The sequence below is a fragment of the Oryx dammah genome, unplaced genomic scaffold (genome assembly GCF_014754425.2).
Source record: "Oryx dammah isolate SB20612 unplaced genomic scaffold, SCBI_Odam_1.1 HiC_scaffold_21, whole genome shotgun sequence".
In the NCBI taxonomy this organism is placed as follows: Eukaryota; Metazoa; Chordata; class Mammalia; order Artiodactyla; family Bovidae; genus Oryx; species Oryx dammah.
The window spans coordinates 11,556,748-11,576,592 of NW_024070205.1; the positions used below are offsets into that span (position 1 = coordinate 11,556,748).

A 19,845-nucleotide genomic window follows, 5' to 3' on the forward strand; every position below is an offset into this window, starting at 1 on the left:
TTCAGGACTGATTCCCTTTAGGATTGACTGGTTTAATTTCCTTGCTGTCCAAGGTATTCTCAAGAGTCTTCTCCAACATCAAATTTCAAAAGCATCAATTCTTCAGTGCTGAGCCTTCATTATGGTTCAAGCTTTACATCCATACATGACTACTGGAAAAACCATTAGTTCAGTTCAGTTCAGTCATTCAGTCATGTCCAACTCTTTGCAAGCCCATGGACTGCAGTACGCCAGGCCTCCCTGTCCATCACCAACTCCCAGAGTCTACTCAAATTCATGTCCACTGAGTCAGTGATGCCATCCATCCATCTCATCCTCAGTTGTCCCCTTCTCCTCCCGCCTTCAATCCTTCCCAGCGTTAGGGTCTTTTCCAATGAGTCAGTTCTTCCAATCAGGTGGCCAAAGTATTGGAGTTTCAGCTTCAGCATCAGTCCTTCCAATGAATATTCAGGACTGATTTCCTTTAGGATGGACTGGTTGGATCTCCTTTCAGTCCAAGGGACTCTCAAGAGTCTCCTCCAGCACCACAATTCAACAGCATCAATTCTTCAGCGCTCAGCTTTCTTTAGAGTTCAACTCTCACATCCATACATGACTACTGGAAAAACCATAGTTTTGACTAGATGGACCTTTGTTGGCAAAGTAATGTCTCTGCTTTTGAATATGCTTTCTAGGTTGGTCAGAGCTTTTCTTCCAAGGAGCAAGCATCTTTTAATTTTTTAACTGAAGTAACTGTCCATAGTGATTTTGGAGCCCAAGAAAATAAAATCTGTCACTGTTTCCACTTTTCCCACATCTGTTTGCTATGAAGCAATGGGACCAGACGATATGATCTTAGTTTTTTGAATCTTGAGGTTTAAGCCAGCTTTTTGACTCTCATGTTTTACCTTCATCAGGAAGCTCTTTAGTTCCTCTTCACTTTCTGCCATTAGAGTGGTATCAACTGCATATCTGAGATTGTTGATATTTCTCCTGGCAATCTTGATTCCAGTTTGTGATTCATCCAGCCTGGCATTTCACATGATGTGTTCTGCCTATAAGTTAAATAAGCAGGGTGACAATATACAGCCTTGATGTACTCCTTTCCCAATTTTTAGCCAGTCTGCTAGTCCATGTACGGTTCTAACTGCTGCTTCTTGGCCTGCATACAGGTTTCTCAGGAGACAGGTAAGGTGATCTGGTGTTCTCGTCTCTTTAAGAATTTTCCACATCTGTTGTGATCCACATAATCAAAGGCTTTGGCATAGTCAAGGCTTTAGCATAGTCACTGAAACAGAAGTAGATGTTTCTTTGGAATTCCTTTGCCTTTCCTATGATTCAGCAGATGTTGGCAATTTAATCTCTGGTTCCTCTGCCTTTTCTATATCCAGCTTGTATATCTGGAAATTCTCAGTTCACGTACTGGATTAAAAGATTTTAAGCATTACCTTGCTAGCATGTCAAATGAGCACAATTGTACCGTAGTTTGAACATTCTTTGGCAGTGCTCTTCTTTGGGACTGGAATCAAAACTGACCTTTTCCAATCCTGTGACCACTAGTGAGTTTTCTAAATTTGCTGACATATTGAGTGCAGCACTTTGACAGCCTCATCTTTTAGGAGTTGAAATAGTTCAGCTGGAATTCCATCACCTCCACTAGTTTTGTTCATAGTAATGTTTCCTAAGGCCCACTTGACTTCACACTCCAGGGTGTCTGGCTCTAGGTGAGTGACCACACCGTTGTGGTTATCCAGGTTATTAAGATCTTTTTAATATAGTTTTTCTGTGTATTTTTGCCACCTCTTCTTAATCTCTTCTGCTTTTATTAAGTCCTTACCATTTCTGCCTCTATCATGCCCATTCTTGCATGAAATATTCCCTTGATATTTCCAATTTTCCGGAAGTGATCTCTAGTCTTTTCCATTCTATTATTTTCCTCTATTTCTTTGTGTTGTTCACTGAAGACTTTCTTGTCTTTCCTTGCTAGTCTCTGGAACTCTACATTCAGTTGGGTATATATTTCCCTTCCTCCCTTGCCTTTCACTTCTCTTCTATCTCAGCTATGTGTAAATCCCCCTCAGACAACCATTTTGCTTTCTTGCATTCCTTTTCCTTTGGGATGGTTTTGGTCATCGCCTCCTGTACAATGTTATGAACTTCCATCCATAGTTCTCCAGGCACTCTACCAAATCTAATCCCTTGAATCTATTTGTCACTTCCACTGTATAATCATAAGGAACTTGATTTGGGTTATACCTGAATGGCCTAGTGGTTTTCTCTAATTCAATTTAAGCCTGAATTGCAATAAGGAGCTCGTGATCTAGGCCACAGTCAGCTCCAGGTCTTGTTTTTGCTGACTGTATAGGGCTTCTCCATCTTTGGCTGCCAAGAATATAATCAACCTGATTTCAGTATTGATCATCTGGTGATGTCAATGACATTGTTATTAGCTGACTAATCCTAATCCCAGTTGTGCCTTGAACTCTTTCCTTTCCCCAATGTTGAGGTTAAAAACACTAACATACATATGGAGTGGGAAACTTTAAAAATATTCACTATTTCCAGTGACACAGAGAGCGTTTAAAATAATTTACGTTAGCAAAAAGGAAAATAAAATGTTCTGCAAGGTCTTGAAATTTTGTGTAAAGAAGTAAAACTGAAGTATCTATCACCTATATTTAAAATTCATTTGAGTGACAAAAAAGCCCATTTTGACTTTCAGAAGTGAAAAACAGTTGGGGTTTTTTTTTTGCACTATATTTCCTGTTATTTTCCAGTTTGGATGTAAAATCTTGGGAATAACTTTTTGGTTTTCCCAAGTGTTCACTGGATTCAAAGCAAGTTAGTCAGAGAATCACAACCTGCATAAATCCATCATCAGTGGAGCCCTTGATCTTAGAACACCACTGTGCTGAATCCTGAGATAAATCTTTATGCCAGCAATCCTATTATTTAGAAGTACAACAAAAATAATAATCGGAGATGACATCAGGATGGTGAGAACATTATACTCTTCTTCTCTGTGTATCAGAAGAAGTTAATATCCGCTCATCACTGGCTGAAACGACAGTATAGGAAACCTGAGAAATATCTGGTTGGCTCCAACATAAATAATCTTCTGTGAGGGGGGATTTTTTTTTTTTTTCATTCCAAAGCTTCAGAAAGAGTACTAGACATGAGCACAAAATATCTTCTGGAGATGGTGTGGAAATATCATTCAGTAAGTGGAGGTCAGATAAGGATGTGTATTTACACTTGTGAAATAGATCCTGCTGGCAGTATACCCAACACTTTGTCAACACGTCCCTTCTCAATTCTTAGCCTCTGGCTTACTTAGAAGCTTTATACAGAGTATTGGTTGGGGGTGAGGGAAGTGAGTGGTTAGGTAGAAGAAATTGGCAAGAGTTCAACACAGATAAAACCGAAGAGATGAGACAAGCCGAGAGGAAACATCTGGAGCACCGGGCAGGGGTCGTTTCAGGCTCCTCGCCTGAAGTAACTCATTACTGACTCTTCTTCACCATTGGCCTATGATCTGGTTTTTCCTGCTGTTGCAGATTTGTCTAAAAACAATGGGATAAGAGCAAACATTACCATTCACTTTTAAGATTCACAACATGTCCTCTCGACTCTCATGTGGAGATCCTGTTTCCATTAGTCACAACTAGTTGGGGTTTTCACTTATACTGTCTCTCAAAATACCAGTTAATTTGGGTAATCTCCCTGAATCACTCACTGTTGCTGCTGTTCATTCCCTCAGTCGTGTCCTACTCTTTGCAACCCCCTGGACTGCAGCACGCCAGGCTTCCCTGTCCTTCACCATCTCCCGAAACTTGCTCAAACTCATGTCCGCTGGGTCGGTGATGCCATCCAACCATCTCATCCTCTGTCGTCCCCTTCTCCTCCTGCCTTCAATCTTCCCCAGCATCAGGGTCTTTTCTAATAAGTCAGGTCTTCACATCAGTTGGCCAAATTATTAGAGCTTCAGCTTCAGCATCAGTCCTTCCAATGACCTGATTCTCAAATCTAAGAGAAATCCCTGCAACTGAGTTTCCTGAATCTGACTAGGCTGAGTCAGGAGACAGTACATTTATCTGGAATGTTCAGAGAAAGGAATTGTTTAAAATTATTTATTTCATTTTATTTTATTGTGGTAAGAACACTTTACTCTCTCAGATCTTAAGTATAGGATATACTGTTAACTGTAGATACAATGTTGTACAGCAGATTTCTAGAATTATTCATCTTGCCTAACAGAAATTTTATGCCCACTGATTAGCAACTCTCCGATTTCCCCCTCACTCCAGCCCCTAGGAACCACCATTTCTCTCCTTGATTCTCTAAATTTGACTGTTAGATATGTCATATCAGGGAATCATGTAGTGGTTATTTGACTGGCTTATTTCACTTAGCATAATATCCTCTAGATTCATCCATGTGACTTGAAGTATGGATGTTTCAATCTGTAGAATCAAGAGTCATTGGACCCTGAAGCCCTGTGAACAAGGTAGACCTCTCCAGGCTCATCTGGAAGATGCTTCTAAGTTTTGCAAAGAATCAAGTACTAATGCTGACCCTCAGTTACCTTGTAGAGCAATTACATATAAGTAAGTTTGGTTGGGATTCCCAGGTGACACAGTAATAAAGAATCCGCCTGCAATGCAGGAGATGGGCTGGATCCCTGGGTTGGAAAGATCCCCTAGAGTAGGAAATTCTTGCCTGGAAAATCCATGGACAGAGGAGCCTGGCAGTCCGTGAGGTCGCATGAGAGTCAAACACCCCCGAACAAACGCACACACACAAGTTTGGTTGACATACCACAGACATTGCTTTAGAGAACAAGGTTCAAATGTCTTTTGACTTGTCTTTTTTTTCTTTTTTTTTACTTTCTCAGAAATGAAAAACCTAGATACTTATCTGACCCTTTTCCTTTCCCTTTAATTCAGTTACCAATTCTGTGGACATTTCAATCGCAACATGTCAATTCTAGTATATATAAATATAGCTCTTTGGTAACTAAATTAAGTGGGTTACTTTATTAATAATAAGAATAAGACATATGAGATCGTGGGAATTTCCATTTCAATGAATATCACATTACACTTAATTACACATAGAGTCAAGATGAAATTTATACCCATACATCTTTTCCCATATGTTTTCAAGGCATTTCTTACAAATTATTCTCTGTACCACAAACAATTGCTATTCATAAATTACTAAATCAAACTAGTCTCAGCAAATGCCCAACTCTTTATTTCGTTAAAATGTTAGTATGTAAAAGAGGTCCTGAAGTAAGTGGGCCATGAACTTGAACTTATACATGAACTTATACTTATACTTGTTTTGGATCTCAGAGAAGCTAACTTTAGTCCTATTTGTTGTAATAGCTCTTGAGTGGAATTTTTCTTTGGCACAAATAACACTTTTATGGAATAGCTCATTCTGTAAAAATAGACTTTTATTTTTTAATGAAAATTAGATGATAAAATATGTTAATCTTCTTCTTTAATTTGCTCATAAATTATAAAAGTATTAAGTAACTTTAAACTGTTATGTTACCTTCTTTTTCTGTCAATCACATTTATTGTAGAAGACTGGCTTTTATTAAAGCGATATTGTTTTACTTAAATGAGTGTTAATTGTGGGGATAGAACAGACTGCAGAGGACTCCATTAGGACAGACAATACAACACTGTTATATCTTATTATACAAATAATCTCTGCTCTACTACATAGCGATGCTAGTGGGCACAGTCAAGTACACAACCCATCTTAAAAACAATTACCAGCACTGAAACCATGCGACAGTATTTATGTACACTATTCACTGAATACCTACACCAAACGGGCAAGAAGACACTGTTCTACACATTTTCAGATGAAGAAATGGAATCCTAGTGAGATCAAGCAACTTAGCCAGTTAGTAAGCAACAGAATGAGAATCTGAACCATGATAACAGTGTTTCTCATTATACCAGTGAGCATCTCCCTGACCAAACACTTTTTCATAATCCAAATACTATTTTTTTAACTTTCTCTCATGAATATACAGTTAAGTTTTTCAGAAGCTATGCATTGGCAGTATTCTGAACAGCTAATATTAATAGAATGTGGGCTTGTATATTCTTGTATGTAAAAATTATCAGTTTTAATTTCTAATATTCATTCATGGAAATAACCCACATAAACAAAAGCTCTTTGGAGTTCTCAATAATTTTTAAGAGTACATAAAACAGTTCTGAGATCAGAGAGTTCAAGAACAAAGAATTATATTGGACTACCTTCCACAGATCAAAGACACTCCAACTTCAGAGTCTTAGTAGCCTAGTAAAAAACAATGATCAAAGTAAAGTAACCTAGTCAATAAGGTATCACCAGAATTAGCAAATAAACAAACAAAAACATAAGGGTCTTTATTGTATTTTATGTGATGGGAATTTTTCATTTCAAAGTTGAAGAGAAATCACAGGTTGCTTACCAGATGTAAAACTATGTCTGATTTTCACTGAATCATTGATTCTCATTGAGATGCCAAATGAGCTGTTCTTGTGAGCCTCCTCATTGATGTCTAACAGAGCAGTTCCCTCCTGTTTGTGACAAAGGTATAAAGCTTAATAGCCAGGGAAGAAGTGGGGAGGGATAAACTAGGAGTTAGGGATTAACAGATACACACTACTATATATACTGTGGCGTAGATAAACAAGAAGGATCTACTGTATAGCATGGGGAACTATATTTAATACCTTGTAATCAAAGAAGAAAAGAATCTGAAAAAGAATGTATATATATAAAAAACTGAATCACTTGGCTGTACACCTGAAACTAATACAGTGTTATAAATCAACTCTATGGGAAAAAAATTTATTTAAAGCCTGGTTAAGGATCCAGACTCAGACTGCCTGGTATCAAATCCTGGCTTACCCACATGAAACAAGAGGCAAGTTATACTCACCCTGTTTGAAGCTATTTCCTCATCTACAACATATAATAATACATATCATCATAATATAATAATTATGAGGTTATTGGGAGGATTAAATGAAATAATGATTCTCAAAAGTGAATGGAATAAAATGTGTAGCACATGGTAATCGGTCAATGCATTTCAGTTATCTTTGCTGTTATTTTTGAGTCAGTTGGTAGCTACACGGACTCCTCAATGTGGTCTTATTTTTTTTTTTCTAAACTCCATTCAGGCTTCAGTGAACGATTGGTTCTTCCTATGGCAAGGAACTAATTCTTCCTCTTCTATAATATCACATTTTTAGCAACAAAGTGACTTAAAATAATCAGGAAAAGTTTCAAGAGGCAGATTAGCTGGTTGCTTCTTCCTTTTTGAAGAACCATCTGTCAAAGACAGTGATTGTGAACAAGATATAAATTACAGGCTTTGCACTTAGACCATCTCTGCTGAGAACTGTGGACGTGATTTAGAGTAGACTCTACTGAGCCCCCCTCTGACTCGACTCAGTCCCCCTCTGAGCTGTGTTTCCCCTTATGAAAAGGAAAGGGGTTTCTCTGCAAAGTTTATAAAGATCCTTGCCATCGTGTCATGCCATGATTTTATATATTCAGATGTCAGCATTATTTCCTCCCTGAAAAATCAAAAGAATAACCATTATGTTCATGACATTATCTATGATATTATGTTTAAATAAAATTGAGTAAAATTTGCAAACAAGAATTACAAATATTATGAAACATCAACATAAATATATTGTTCCTCACATTTTCCAGGTAATACACAGATTTTAATATGTTCATGGTGTTTTATCCATTTTCTTGAAAATTTCTAATTTATCATAGGAACATAATCTAATCCTAGACTGATTTCCCTCAGGGATTAGTCAACATTTATTTTAATGCCTTTTAAATCTTTGGGTTCATAAAATCTTACATCTCTCAATTTGAATCAAATCTTGATTTCCTGGAAATCCCGGTTAATGTCAACAATCCCTTGAATCCTTAAAGAGTAGCTGATAACTTGTGGAAATATCTGAAACAGATTAATTTTTAGTGATCATGGCTTTCCCACATGGAGAGCAATATATTTTTGGCTTTGTTTATTCACATATTTTAATGAGGAAAACAAAAACAAACTTTTCACTAAGTCAGTCATCAAATATTCATTGAATACTTTCTCTTTTATGATGTTACAATATTAATAGGCTAATTTATTCAATTATTAATCCCATGAATCTCAATGGTGTAAATCTTTCCTTTGTTGTTGTTGTTGTTGTTGTTTTTCTCCAGACCATTGTTATTTACCGAGATTGCATTTAGGCTCATTCATTCATAAATGTTCTCGAGACATTTCTATTCCAGCTTTCTATCAAGCTGTCTTGTATTTATTGTATCACTTCCTCCCTCCCATTTCTCATGGGATAATAACGTTCTGCAAGTTGAGAGAGGAATAACCGTCACTGAATTATTGTTGCCATTCTGGATAGTAAATACCAGTGCCAAAGATTAAACCAAATCTATGACATTTAGAGGGAGGCTCTGGTGCCCTTAGGCAGATATGATGTGATAATAAACTTTTACCATCAACATTATCATCAGTCAAGTATAGTGATCTGGGAGCTCACAGGCTGGACTATTCTAGGGTGACATTTGGATCTGTTTTGCTCATTTGTGTTCCTCTATTTTTGGAGGCTGTCGGGGCAAAAGATCATGGAAAAGAAGACAGCCCTACAGTCAGGCCTCTTCACCATGGTTTTTAGAAATAGCCTCAAAAGATCCTCCTTTGAGAACTGGTTAAAGCCAGAAAGATGAGGGGAAGTGAGAAAACACAGAAAGATGTAGAGAAGAATTTGCAAATCAGAATGGTGATCCTTTGAACAAGAGAATTCTAACGGAAGACAACGGCGGGGGGCAGGGGCGAAGAGCAGAGCAGAGGAAAGGTATGCAAGGGAACCTGGGAACCAAGCGGACAGACGGAGGCAAAAGGGAAGTTGGCAGGTCTTCTTCCAGTGTCTCAACATCAGTACTGATTGGCTTATGCAAACTGAGAATTCTGTGGGGTAATTAACACTATACCTCCAGAGATCTTAGTTTTGACCTCTAACACTGTCTTCTAGAGACTTTAAATAATGCTACATAGAAACTGGATCTAAAATTGTACAAGAAGGGCTTCCCTGGTGGCTCAGTGGTGAAGAATCTGCCTGCCAGTGCAGAAGATATGGGTTCAATCCCTGATCCAGGAAGATCCCACGTTCCACCGAGCAACGGAGCACGGGCACAACAACCAACGAGCCCTAAAGCGCTGGATCATAAAGGGTGCACCAGAATTTCCCAGGCTGCTTCTTGAAACACAAGATTGCCTAGAGCTCCCTGTCTGCCCCTCAACCCACAACCCTAGCTATTGATTTCTCAGGTCTGGAGTGGGGCTAGGAATCTGTACTTTAACCAACACATCCAGGTGATTTTGATGCTGATGGTCCAAACACTTGAAGAAATATTGCAGACATTGCCCCAGCATCCTTCTTAAATTTCATTCTGTCTTAATGTTTGCCACATTTTGGATTTTCCAGATCTGTAAAACTTAACCTTAGGAAATCAACATCTTTACCATGAAAGTGAAAGTGAAGTCGCTCAGTCGTGTCCAACTCTTTGCGACCCCGTGGACTGTAACCTACCAGGCTCCTCCGTCCATGGGATTCTCCAGGCAAGAATACTGGAATGGGTTGCCATTTCCTTCCCCAGGGGATCTTCCCGACCCAGGGATTGAACCCGGGTCTCCCACCTTGCAGGCAGACGCTTTAACCTCAACACTAAATAAAGCCTCATGTCAGTTTCAAGGAAAATGTGTGTGTGTGTGTCTGTGTCTGTGTCTGTGTCTGTGTGTCTGTGTGTGCACATAGAGAGAGAGATTAGTGCAGAAAAGAAACTATTCAGAGTCCCTTCAACTTGGGTTCCATGTGACTTCACATTTGGACTGTCCTGGGTCTGCCCCTGGTGTTATGGGAGGAGAAATATACATCTTAAAGTGATGAGGGAAATGAAAGCATTATTGCCTGGGCACAGAACCACATTAGTAACTCAAAGTGATGTCAAAGGGGAAGGATTTCTCTTTCCTGAAGGTAAACAAGCTAATTTACATTAGAAAGGATGACTTTTTCCAAGGACGGCCTGAAAAATATATATATCAATAAAAGCAACGTGTTGGTTTCCCTTCCTTCATCCAGACCTCATTTGGAGGAAGAACATAGGAATTCGACTGTGGACATGTCTGTGGGTTTCAGTTCCGTGGTGACAGCCTGTGTCTCCAGGTTCTCTGTGCTCAGCGCTGAGGACCCACCTGGGAAAAGCTGGTGTGTCTGCCTAGAAGACACGGGGAGCTTGGGCACTGCTGTCTGCCCAAAGACTGGGAAAGTCCCCAGCACGGAAGATGTTCTCAATCAGTATTTGTTGAATGAATTAATTCTCTGATACATTGGTTGTTAATGTTCTTTTCTAAAAGAATTTAACTTTTTAACAACTTTGCGTGCATGTACATGCACACACACACAGTAACTTTGAAATTTTTATACCATTCTAAAATCCCCCCGTTTTGCTGATACGGACATAGATATTTTCATATGGTTGTAACTGAGTGTGTGCATTTACAATGCAAAGGTGGTTTCATGACTCTGGGTTTCTTCTCCAGATGTGTTCTTCATGAGTTCCTTTCATTGCTCTCATCCATCATAGCTGCCTCCTCCACCTCTAGGACGGATAATGCTCCCCTCCACACCTCCTAGAGGCTCATGTCCACCCTCCCACAGCCTGTGGCATTCAGAACACTATATCTCAATAAAGACATATCTCCAGAGGATCAAGAGAAAAGAGCTTATTTCAGTTGCCTTAGGACTGCCTCTGGAGAAGGAAATGGCAACCCACTTCAGTTCTCTTGCCTGGAGAATTCCATGGACAGAGAAGCCTGGTAGGCTATAGTCCACAGGGTCGCAAAGAGTCAGACATGACTGAGCGACTTCACTAGGGCTGCCTAGGGATTTTCTGTGGACCCATCCAGCCAAAGGAATTCTCTAGCTCTTTCCTTCTCCTGCAAAGCTATGTGAGCTTTAAGAAATACTGATCAACCCCCTCCTCAGCTCACTTCCTACTCTCCAAACACACACACACACACACACACACCCCTTAATTGTCCAAGACAAGGTCTAATTAATTGCCTCTGGGAATATCCCTCCAAATCTTCATCTTTCCTTCAGAAACATCTTCACTTGACTTTGCAATCAGTGACATAAAAACTAGGTTTTCTTCTCTTCTTGCCTGCAGCTTCTTTGTAAGTCTTTACTTTTAATTTAATGTGGTCTTAAATCCAAAATAGTCCACACTATGTTCATTAAGAAGAAATGAAACACTGGTATTGTCATCTTAGATTGTATATTTTTTAAAATTCTCATTAACAGTTATTTCCATCCCGCGTGACTCTATCAGGTCCTGTTTGAAATCTTGCCCTCTAGCTGTCAAACTGCCCAGAGAGAGCCCTGCAGTGTCCACATGGTGAAAACAAGATAGTGTGACCCCAAATTTGCCTATTGTAGGAGGGCAGAAGTCATTCTTTAATTATCAACCATGGCAAGAAAGCAGCTGGGTCAGTGTGGCTCATTCAGGTAAGACGGACAACTACAAATTTCCAAATTGCAGTAAACTAGATAACTAACAATACAAAAATCCCATAATGACCAGGAGGGTAAAATATTCTACCTCTTATAGTTCTTTGCTCTCTGTGCTTTTAGTCCTTCGCTTCTCTCCTCTCTGACCTGTCATTGTGAGTCTCAGAAGGCAAATACAATGGGGATGGAAGGAATTATTGCGAAAAATCACACCAGATAATGAAGTGAAGCCACTGACAACACAGTACACAAATGCAAGAGATTACAATAGTCACAGCTTCCTCTGAAAAGTATATTAAAAAAATATTATAAACCAAGCATGATTTTTTTTTTGCCTTATGTGATCATTTCAAAGATGCATTCTCTTCACTTCTAATAGGGAAAGACTTGAAAACTCCCATGTCCTTACTTAGCTGTCAGAAAGTTAATGATAAATAGCCCTTAGAAGTATTAAGGAGCTTTTTATCTTGGAGAACCTTAAAGATGGAAGGGTCTGCACAGCTCATCTAGTTCACTGGTCCTCCAACTTGCTTTTGCTGGCTGGACCCACAACTAGAGCTTCTGATTGTACAGACTGGGCAGGAACTTGGGAATGAGTTCATTTAAAAAGCCCCCGAGTTGATCTGACATCCAGCCAAGGTGGACAAATCAAGTCCAAACATCTTATTTTTTAAATGAGAAACAGAGATGCTAAATGAATTGTTAATGAGACACTTCAATCTCTTTTGAAACAAAATGAAAAGTTTTCATCACTCAACAAGCATTTAACAACATACCAACCACGTGTTCTGCTCTATATTAGGCAATGACAGGATGAAGATAAACAAGATGTGAGCTTTGTCCTCAATCATCTTACCACATCAAAGCAAACAATCACCCTCTAGTTATTAAATGAGTTAGCATATTTTAAAAGCATTTGCAAACTATGAATATTAGGGAGACATAATGTGTAATTATGGCTTCTTTGCATTTGAACCCTGGAATTCTATGTAAAGCAAACACCTTTGCACTGCTTTTTCTTTTCAGGATATTGTGGTAAGAGTTTTATCATATGATGGAGCAACCTAAGGCATCCATATCCCCAGTCTGGGAAGATTGATAAATAACCTCTGCATATCTGCTGAACTAACCAGTCAGAAACCAAGTTGACTTTATCCCAGTTGACCTTTGTAAATAAACTTCCTCATCAATGGAGAGAAGGGCAAATGAAGGGACTGTAGGTTTCAACGTTTCCAGAACTGTTCTGCTGCACCATTACAGAGGATATACAACAATAACCACCTCAGCATGTCTTGAGATTCTGAACGTGGATGTCCTTTCCAACCACAAGTCAGTGCTTCTGTCCAGCACTGTCATCTCAACTGCCCTCTTTCTTCTACCCCTTTGGTCTGCCAGTGATCTGGGCTCCACAGTGGAAACTATGCTGCTTTGGGTATTGAGCTGGACAATGCTTGAGTCACTTTTCCATTCCCGTGGCTAATATGGGTGCATTCAGTCCCTGATAGAGAGCTCTGGAAGATTAGGAAAGGCATTCATTTTCCGCTAACTGCACAGAAACATTGGCGAGCCAGCTCGGGCTCACTGATACCTCAGACGAGTCTCTTATCCAAATTCGCTTCTCACTCTCTGTCTTTTCTCCTGCCATTTGGCACAATATCTCAACTCCACAGGGTTGAGAGCCAACTAACTTTGGGATTTTTTTTTTTTCATTTATCTGTAGATGCTCTTGTTTTCCATTTTGGGCACAATTTTCCTGATAAATTCTTAACCAGCAACTTCAGAGTTTCGAGTGATTTTTGTTGTTGTTGCCAGAATAAACTTTGATCAAGTAGTTAGATGAGTAGGTCCTTGACTGGCTTAGGAAAAATTCATTTTATAGTTAAGACCAAAACATAGAAGGAAAATTCCATGCTGACACAGCCATAGTGCTCAGTAAGGGAACATTAGGGATATTATAATTTGGGGTACACTGCTAACATTTTGAGAATTGCATCCTAAAAGTTGATGGTCATCCTCTTCTACAAATGATCCTTGTGTCTTGTAAGAAAAATCCTGAGACGAATGGACCATAAGTCTTACTTAAAATTGCCCCTGATTCTTGTTTTATGAGAGGATATAGATACAAATATAGACGTCGGGCCCTCTCAAAGGTGAATGACTTATGGGTTGATGAGGTTCAGTTACCCTACCATTGGCTTCGCTTTCTTCTTTATTCTTTTCTGTATTCCAGATGAACTAAACATAAGTGAAATTACCCCAAATTCAGATGTGATGGAAAGTTTAGCCTCATGACAAGGAATCCTCCCTTTCATAGCATTTTAATCATACCTTCCCCCCTAGAGGCCGAGTGTGGGGATGGAGGAGGCTCCTCAGTGACAGCTCCTCCATCCACATCCGACCCGCTCTGAGAGCCAAGGTCTTATCTCACCTTCCCTCTCCAACCCGGTGTACCAAGTGAACAGGGCCATCTTTCAAGCTCTTTTCCTGTTTATTGCCTTAAAACTGGGAAATGGCTTGCTGAACAAAGGCAGTTCCCCCAAGGCCAAGCAGTGTGCAATGCTAATAAATATTCAAGCCAATGTCTTTCGAGTGCTATTGTGAATCATCTTTCCCTCCTTCCTTCCCATGGCTCAGTCATCTTGCTGGCTCCAAATGTTCGCCTTTTGTGTCAGGCCTCAGCTGCCTTCAGTTACTGCCTAGGACGGCAATTGTCTTTGTCTCCGTTATCCGCTTTGCTGTGTCTTGTTTTCCTAAAGTAGCTGGCACCCACTTTTCCACAACATTATTCCTTTGTTCCAGGAAAAAAAATAATTTGGGGAAGCAGCAGAAACACAGTTCCAAAGGCCACAGGGTGACATCCTCTCCCACCTGATCTTTATTCATCTCTGGTTTTAATTGCATTTTTGTTCCATTTCTCAAGCACCAGACACCTCCCTTCCTCCCTGACAGGAAGGAGCATTTTATTTCTCATTCAAAATGCCTTCCTACTGATCCCTATTCTTCAGAAGCTCCAGAGGCCCCTTGTTACCTGTTGGTTTTTCTCATGTTGGTTGATCTGTTGGCCTTGCTGTAGTTTATTACCTTTTCAACCTTTTTTTTTTTTTCCGCCTGTTTCCGAACTTAGGCCAGAACTTACAACCTGCTGTCTTTTCTCATCTTCTCTATCATTATCTCCAGACCCAGTCTTCCCAAAATGGATTTTTTTTTTTTTTAACCAACCCGGTGCTCTTTAAAGAAACAAAGAGGAGAATTATGCGATGGTTTCCACCGTCGGAGCGTCTGTGGCTTTGTTTGAGGGAGAGCTTCAAATCCACAAACTCAATTGACAAGAGGAGTCCCGGTATTGAAGCCCACCCATTGGCCGAGGACACAATCAGAGGGTTATTGGCAGGTATCTTCTCATCTCCCTGGTGCACTGAAAAAACTCAATTCATTAAAATAATAAAAAAAGATCTTGGTCCCTCATGTGAGCGGCGTGTGATTTTTCCATGAACGTTCGGCTCAGAAGGCACCGTGCCTATTATACATTCCATTTATAAATCAAACGCCCCTCGCCCTGCGGGCTGCACGCTGACATGTCAGCGAGGTTTGGGTCAGCTGCACACACGTCCACGTGCACGGCAGATTAAGGCAAAGAGACAGGGAAGCGGCTCTTTCTTCCCCCCCTTTTTCCACCAGTAATAGGCAGCTTGAACGTTAAAATTGGGCTGAGACTCCAAAACCAAAGTCCCGTGAACCATAGAAGCAAAGGACTTGAGATAAAAGAATCTGTCTGTTCTCTGGGATCCATCACCTTCCTTTCTCTCGCCTTCATCTTGTTCATCGGAAAGGAAAGGATGCGCATGTGTGTGAATTAAAGAATATATCCAGGGTAAGATGGGATAAAACCTAGCCCAAGAAAGGCTTTGGTTTCGACAGCTCATGAAGGTAGCTTGGGGGCTGGAGTCTAGGGCTCTGGCCGGGCCCGGAAGTGAAAACAGAAAGACAGCTTGCAGGTGGCCCGTCAAAAGGCCAGGAGAGGGCCCTGCTGAGTAGCTCCTCTATGAAGGCCTTCCAAGTCAGCCCCGCTGGCTTGTAAATTACTCTGTGGTTCCTCACTGCACATGGAATGAGTTTCATCTCTTAGTCTTCATCCATGTCAAAGACATGAGATTCACTGAGACCTGCTGGGGAGAAAGTTTTATTTAAAAAATTTCCTACTCAACAGAGTTTGTCAAAATTTTCCAATCTTTGCTCCCTTGGCCTCATTCTCATCACTCATACTGCTGTTACCTTTTGTCATGAATAATAGGAAACAAAATGAGAAAGGAGCCAAGCAAGCAAATCTACTTGTAACTTATATTTAACTTTGGACTTTTTTTGTTTTTCTTAACTGCTGTACTCCATAAAAATGGGGAATAAATGAGTTGAAAAAAAATCTACAAAAAAGTGTGACATTCTGAAGTTGTCCAGTGTCTTTGGGAAATGACCATATATGATGGGTATTGATCCCACATACAAATGAGGGAAAGCCAAAGGGGGAAATGAGATATTGAAAAGTGGTGGTAACATAATTTATTATCTATTTTTTTCATATGTCGTGTCCTAAGACAAGGATCTTCCTGTTCCCAAGACTTGAAGGAATACAGAAAAAATAATTCAGTAAAACCTCCTAAAAAGGAAAGAATAAAGATGATTAAAATAAACTAGAACTAGTTATTTTTCTTAAAGCAGTGAAATATTGTCCAAACAAGCAGCCATGACTTGGTAAGTTAATAGGGTATATCTCTAACATTTCCCTCCCAAAGTTCCTAGAGTAATGGTCTAGAATTTGGGTAGATTTTAAGGTAAATTGGTCATGTTGGAAATGTTTCATTGAAAAATTTAACTGTCAAGTAGATCAGCATTTTTCATCTTTGGTTGACATTATATAGACAGTAGATAGATTGAGCAAAATTTCAAGGGATGAGGCTTGGGCAACATGAATTTGAAAATACAGATCTTCAGACTGTTGTCATATATGTCAAAAGGGGAAAATTGTTAAGGTAAGGATTTGGTCTATGTACAATTTAAAGGCTTTAGATAATTAATCATCTGTGATTTCTTGGACATGTGGTTGACATTTCTGGTTACTTTTTGCAGTAAAAGGAATGGATCTGTATTTTCACCTGGTTCCTGTTTATCACATGACATTCCATAGAGATGGTAGAACTGAGGAAGGGAAAGCTAGTCGTCCTTCAGCTATAGCTCAACTCCCCACTAGCCGCACAGAGCTCATACTGCCTTGACTCACCAGATAAAGCAAGCACAGTATGGCCTGTCTTCTACTGTAAGGCCTTTTAGAGGTGGCATAGCTCTTAATATTAGGGCCAATGTTTATTGTGTTAGTCACTCAGTCATGTCTGACTCTTTGTGACCCCATGGACTGCAGCCCACCAGGCTCCCCTGTCCATGGAATTCTCCAGGCAAGAATCCTGGAGTGGGTTGCCATTTCCTTCTCCAAATATTTATTACTGTTTTCATTAAATACAATACCTGAAATAAGGATATTTTTTCTTAGATGGTGCATTATATATATATATCCACTTAGTATTTTTCTGTTTAATCTGACATCATTTTCAGGATAGTTTCTGTTTCTTCAGTTAACTGAGTTTAGATTACATGTTTTCAAGGCAGTTATTTATCCAATTTTGCAAAACCAGCTTCTGCACTGACTGGTGACCTCACAGAGTACATAAAACACGCAGTTATAGTTGTGGTAGAATAAAAGCCAATGGATTATTATTTAAAGTAATTTGATTAGATGCAATGTTTAGAAATATAGAGTATATGCCCTATTTATTCACAAATAAGCTACAACTAATCAAGCATTTATCCCTAGAATATCTTGATAGACACACCAATATAGATAGAATGCAATGTTAATATTGTTCTTTAAAGAATTGTGTGTGTTCTTTACCCAGATATTTCCTTGGTCCAGTGACTTAAGTCTATCCAACTTTTTCCTTATTTGTCAGCCTGTTCCACACAGTGATCCGTGGGTGCTAAGTCACTTCAGTCGTGTCGACTCTTTGTGACCTTATGAACTGTAACCTGCCAGGCTCCTCTGGCCATGGGATTTTCCAGACAAGGATACTGGAGTGGGTTGCCATGCCCTCCTCCAGGGGATCTTTCCGATCCAGGGGTCAAACTTGAGTCTCTTATGTCTCTTGCATTGGCTAGAGAGTTCTTTACCAACACACAGTCATTCAGAATTTTACTTTTTTTTAAAAAAGTCCCAATCCACTCATACTACAATTTAATCTTGTAATAAAGCATTTAGATAAATGCATATTCCCCGAATCATACAATATGGTGACTATAAAATGCCTTGCTGTGCTATGCTTAGTCACTCAGTCCTGTCCAAATCTTTGCGACCACATGAACTGTAGCCCACCCAGCTCTTCTGTACATGCGGATTCTCCAGGCAAGCACAGTGGAGTGGGTTGCCAAGTACTCCTCTGGGGATCTTCCTAACCCAGGGATTGAACCCAAGTCCCCCAGAGTGCAGGCTGATTCATTACCATCTGAACCATCAGGGAAGGCCAAGAATACTAGAGTGGGTAGCCTATCCCGTTTTTAAGGGATTTTCCCAAACCGGGAATCGAACCAGGTTCTCCTGCATTGCAGGTGGCTTCTTTACCAGCTGAGCTACAGGGAAGCCCCATAAGATACCTTCAAGAGCTTCTATTCTAAATCTTTCCATCAAAAAGTGAGAAAGGTACAGAGACCTGAGACCCTCAGATGGCCCAGCTTGAGTAAGAATCAAGTCTCCTGATTCCTAGTCCAGTGTTTTTCCCATTAAACCATATTTCCCTGATAGTTACTAATTAACAGGGTTTGGATTAATTAAGAAATTAGAGTTACTTACTCTTGAATAAGAAAATTTATCTATCAGCATACAAGCAACCTAAGATGTGAGCAGAGGAAGAAGAACCCACAAAGAGGTGATAAATCACAAGGAACGAAGGTTGATCTGCAAACTATATGAAGGAGGAAATTTGGGGAATGACTAAAAACCCAGCTAGTCATGATTACTAACATGCAGAGAGATGGAAGTAATTCAAACAATAAGTTATCTCATCAATGAAATATCTAGACAGAAAGTTTTCATCTCCACATGTTTGGGGTAAGATTATACCTGAACCAAAATACAAACATTCACTTTCAGTATCAACACAGGGGATCTCTCTCTTAGTTCAGTCCAACTCCATAAGAGTAATAGGCCTACAGTGTACTCTCTATACCACATTTGTTATATATGTTTGCCACTAGAAAATTATTCCTGAGATTTTTAAAATAGCAAATAAGACTTGTAAGCTTCAAAATAGTTTGCTAAGAATGGAAAATTATGCTAGTAATCTTTGTGTTGCCACTGATTTATTTCAAATTTAAATTTTATATTTATCAAAGTTACATACACGCTGGAGAAGGAAATGGCAACCTGCTCCAGTATTCTTGCCTGGGAAATCCCATGGACAGAGGAGCCTGCAGTACCTGGGGTCACAAAGAGTCGGACACAACTGAAGTGACTTAGCATGCATATATACATAGTTTAATATTTCAAATAGTACAAAGCATTATATATTTTTTAAAGTCCCTTCTTTCCTGGTAGTTCAGTGGCTAAAACTCTGTGCTCCCAATGCAGAGGGCCTGGGTTCAATCCCTGGTCAGGAAACTAGATCTCACATGTTGCAACTGAAGATCCTGCATGTTGCAATGAAAATTGAAGATTCTGTGTGTGGCAACTACCACCCAGTACAGTCAAATAAATACATACATACATAAATAATTTTTTAATAATCCCCTGACCCAGAACTGCAATCTAGAGGCAACTCTCTCAGTTCATTTCAGTTCATTTCAGTTCAGTCACTCAGTCGTGTTCGACTCTTTGCAACCCCATGAGTCACAGCACTCCAGGCCTCACTTTCCATCACCAACTCCCGGAGTTCACTCAGACTCATGTCCATCGAGTCAATGATGCCATCCAGCCATCTCATCCTCTGTCGTCCCCTTCTCCTCCTGCCCCGAATCTCTCCCAGCATTAGAGTCTTTTCCAGTGAGTCAACTCTTCGCATGAGGTGGCCAAAGTACTGGAGTTTCAGCTTTAGCATCATTCCTTCCAAAGAACACCCAGGACTGATCTCCTTTAGAATGGACTGGTTGGATCTCCTTGCAGTCCAAGGGACTCTCAAGAGTCTTTTCCAACACCACAGTTCAAAAGCAT

The 19,845-nt window shown here is 39.8% G+C and overlaps 1 non-coding gene across 1 annotated transcript; it reads left to right on the forward strand.

Annotated features, from left to right (window-relative positions):
• The first annotated feature begins 19,223 nt into the window (after positions 1-19,223).
• TRNAG-CCC lies at positions 19,224-19,296 on the forward strand. The gene has a single exon. It is a non-coding gene; the product is annotated as a tRNA-Gly (tRNA).
• The last annotated feature ends 549 nt before the right edge of the window (positions 19,297-19,845 follow it).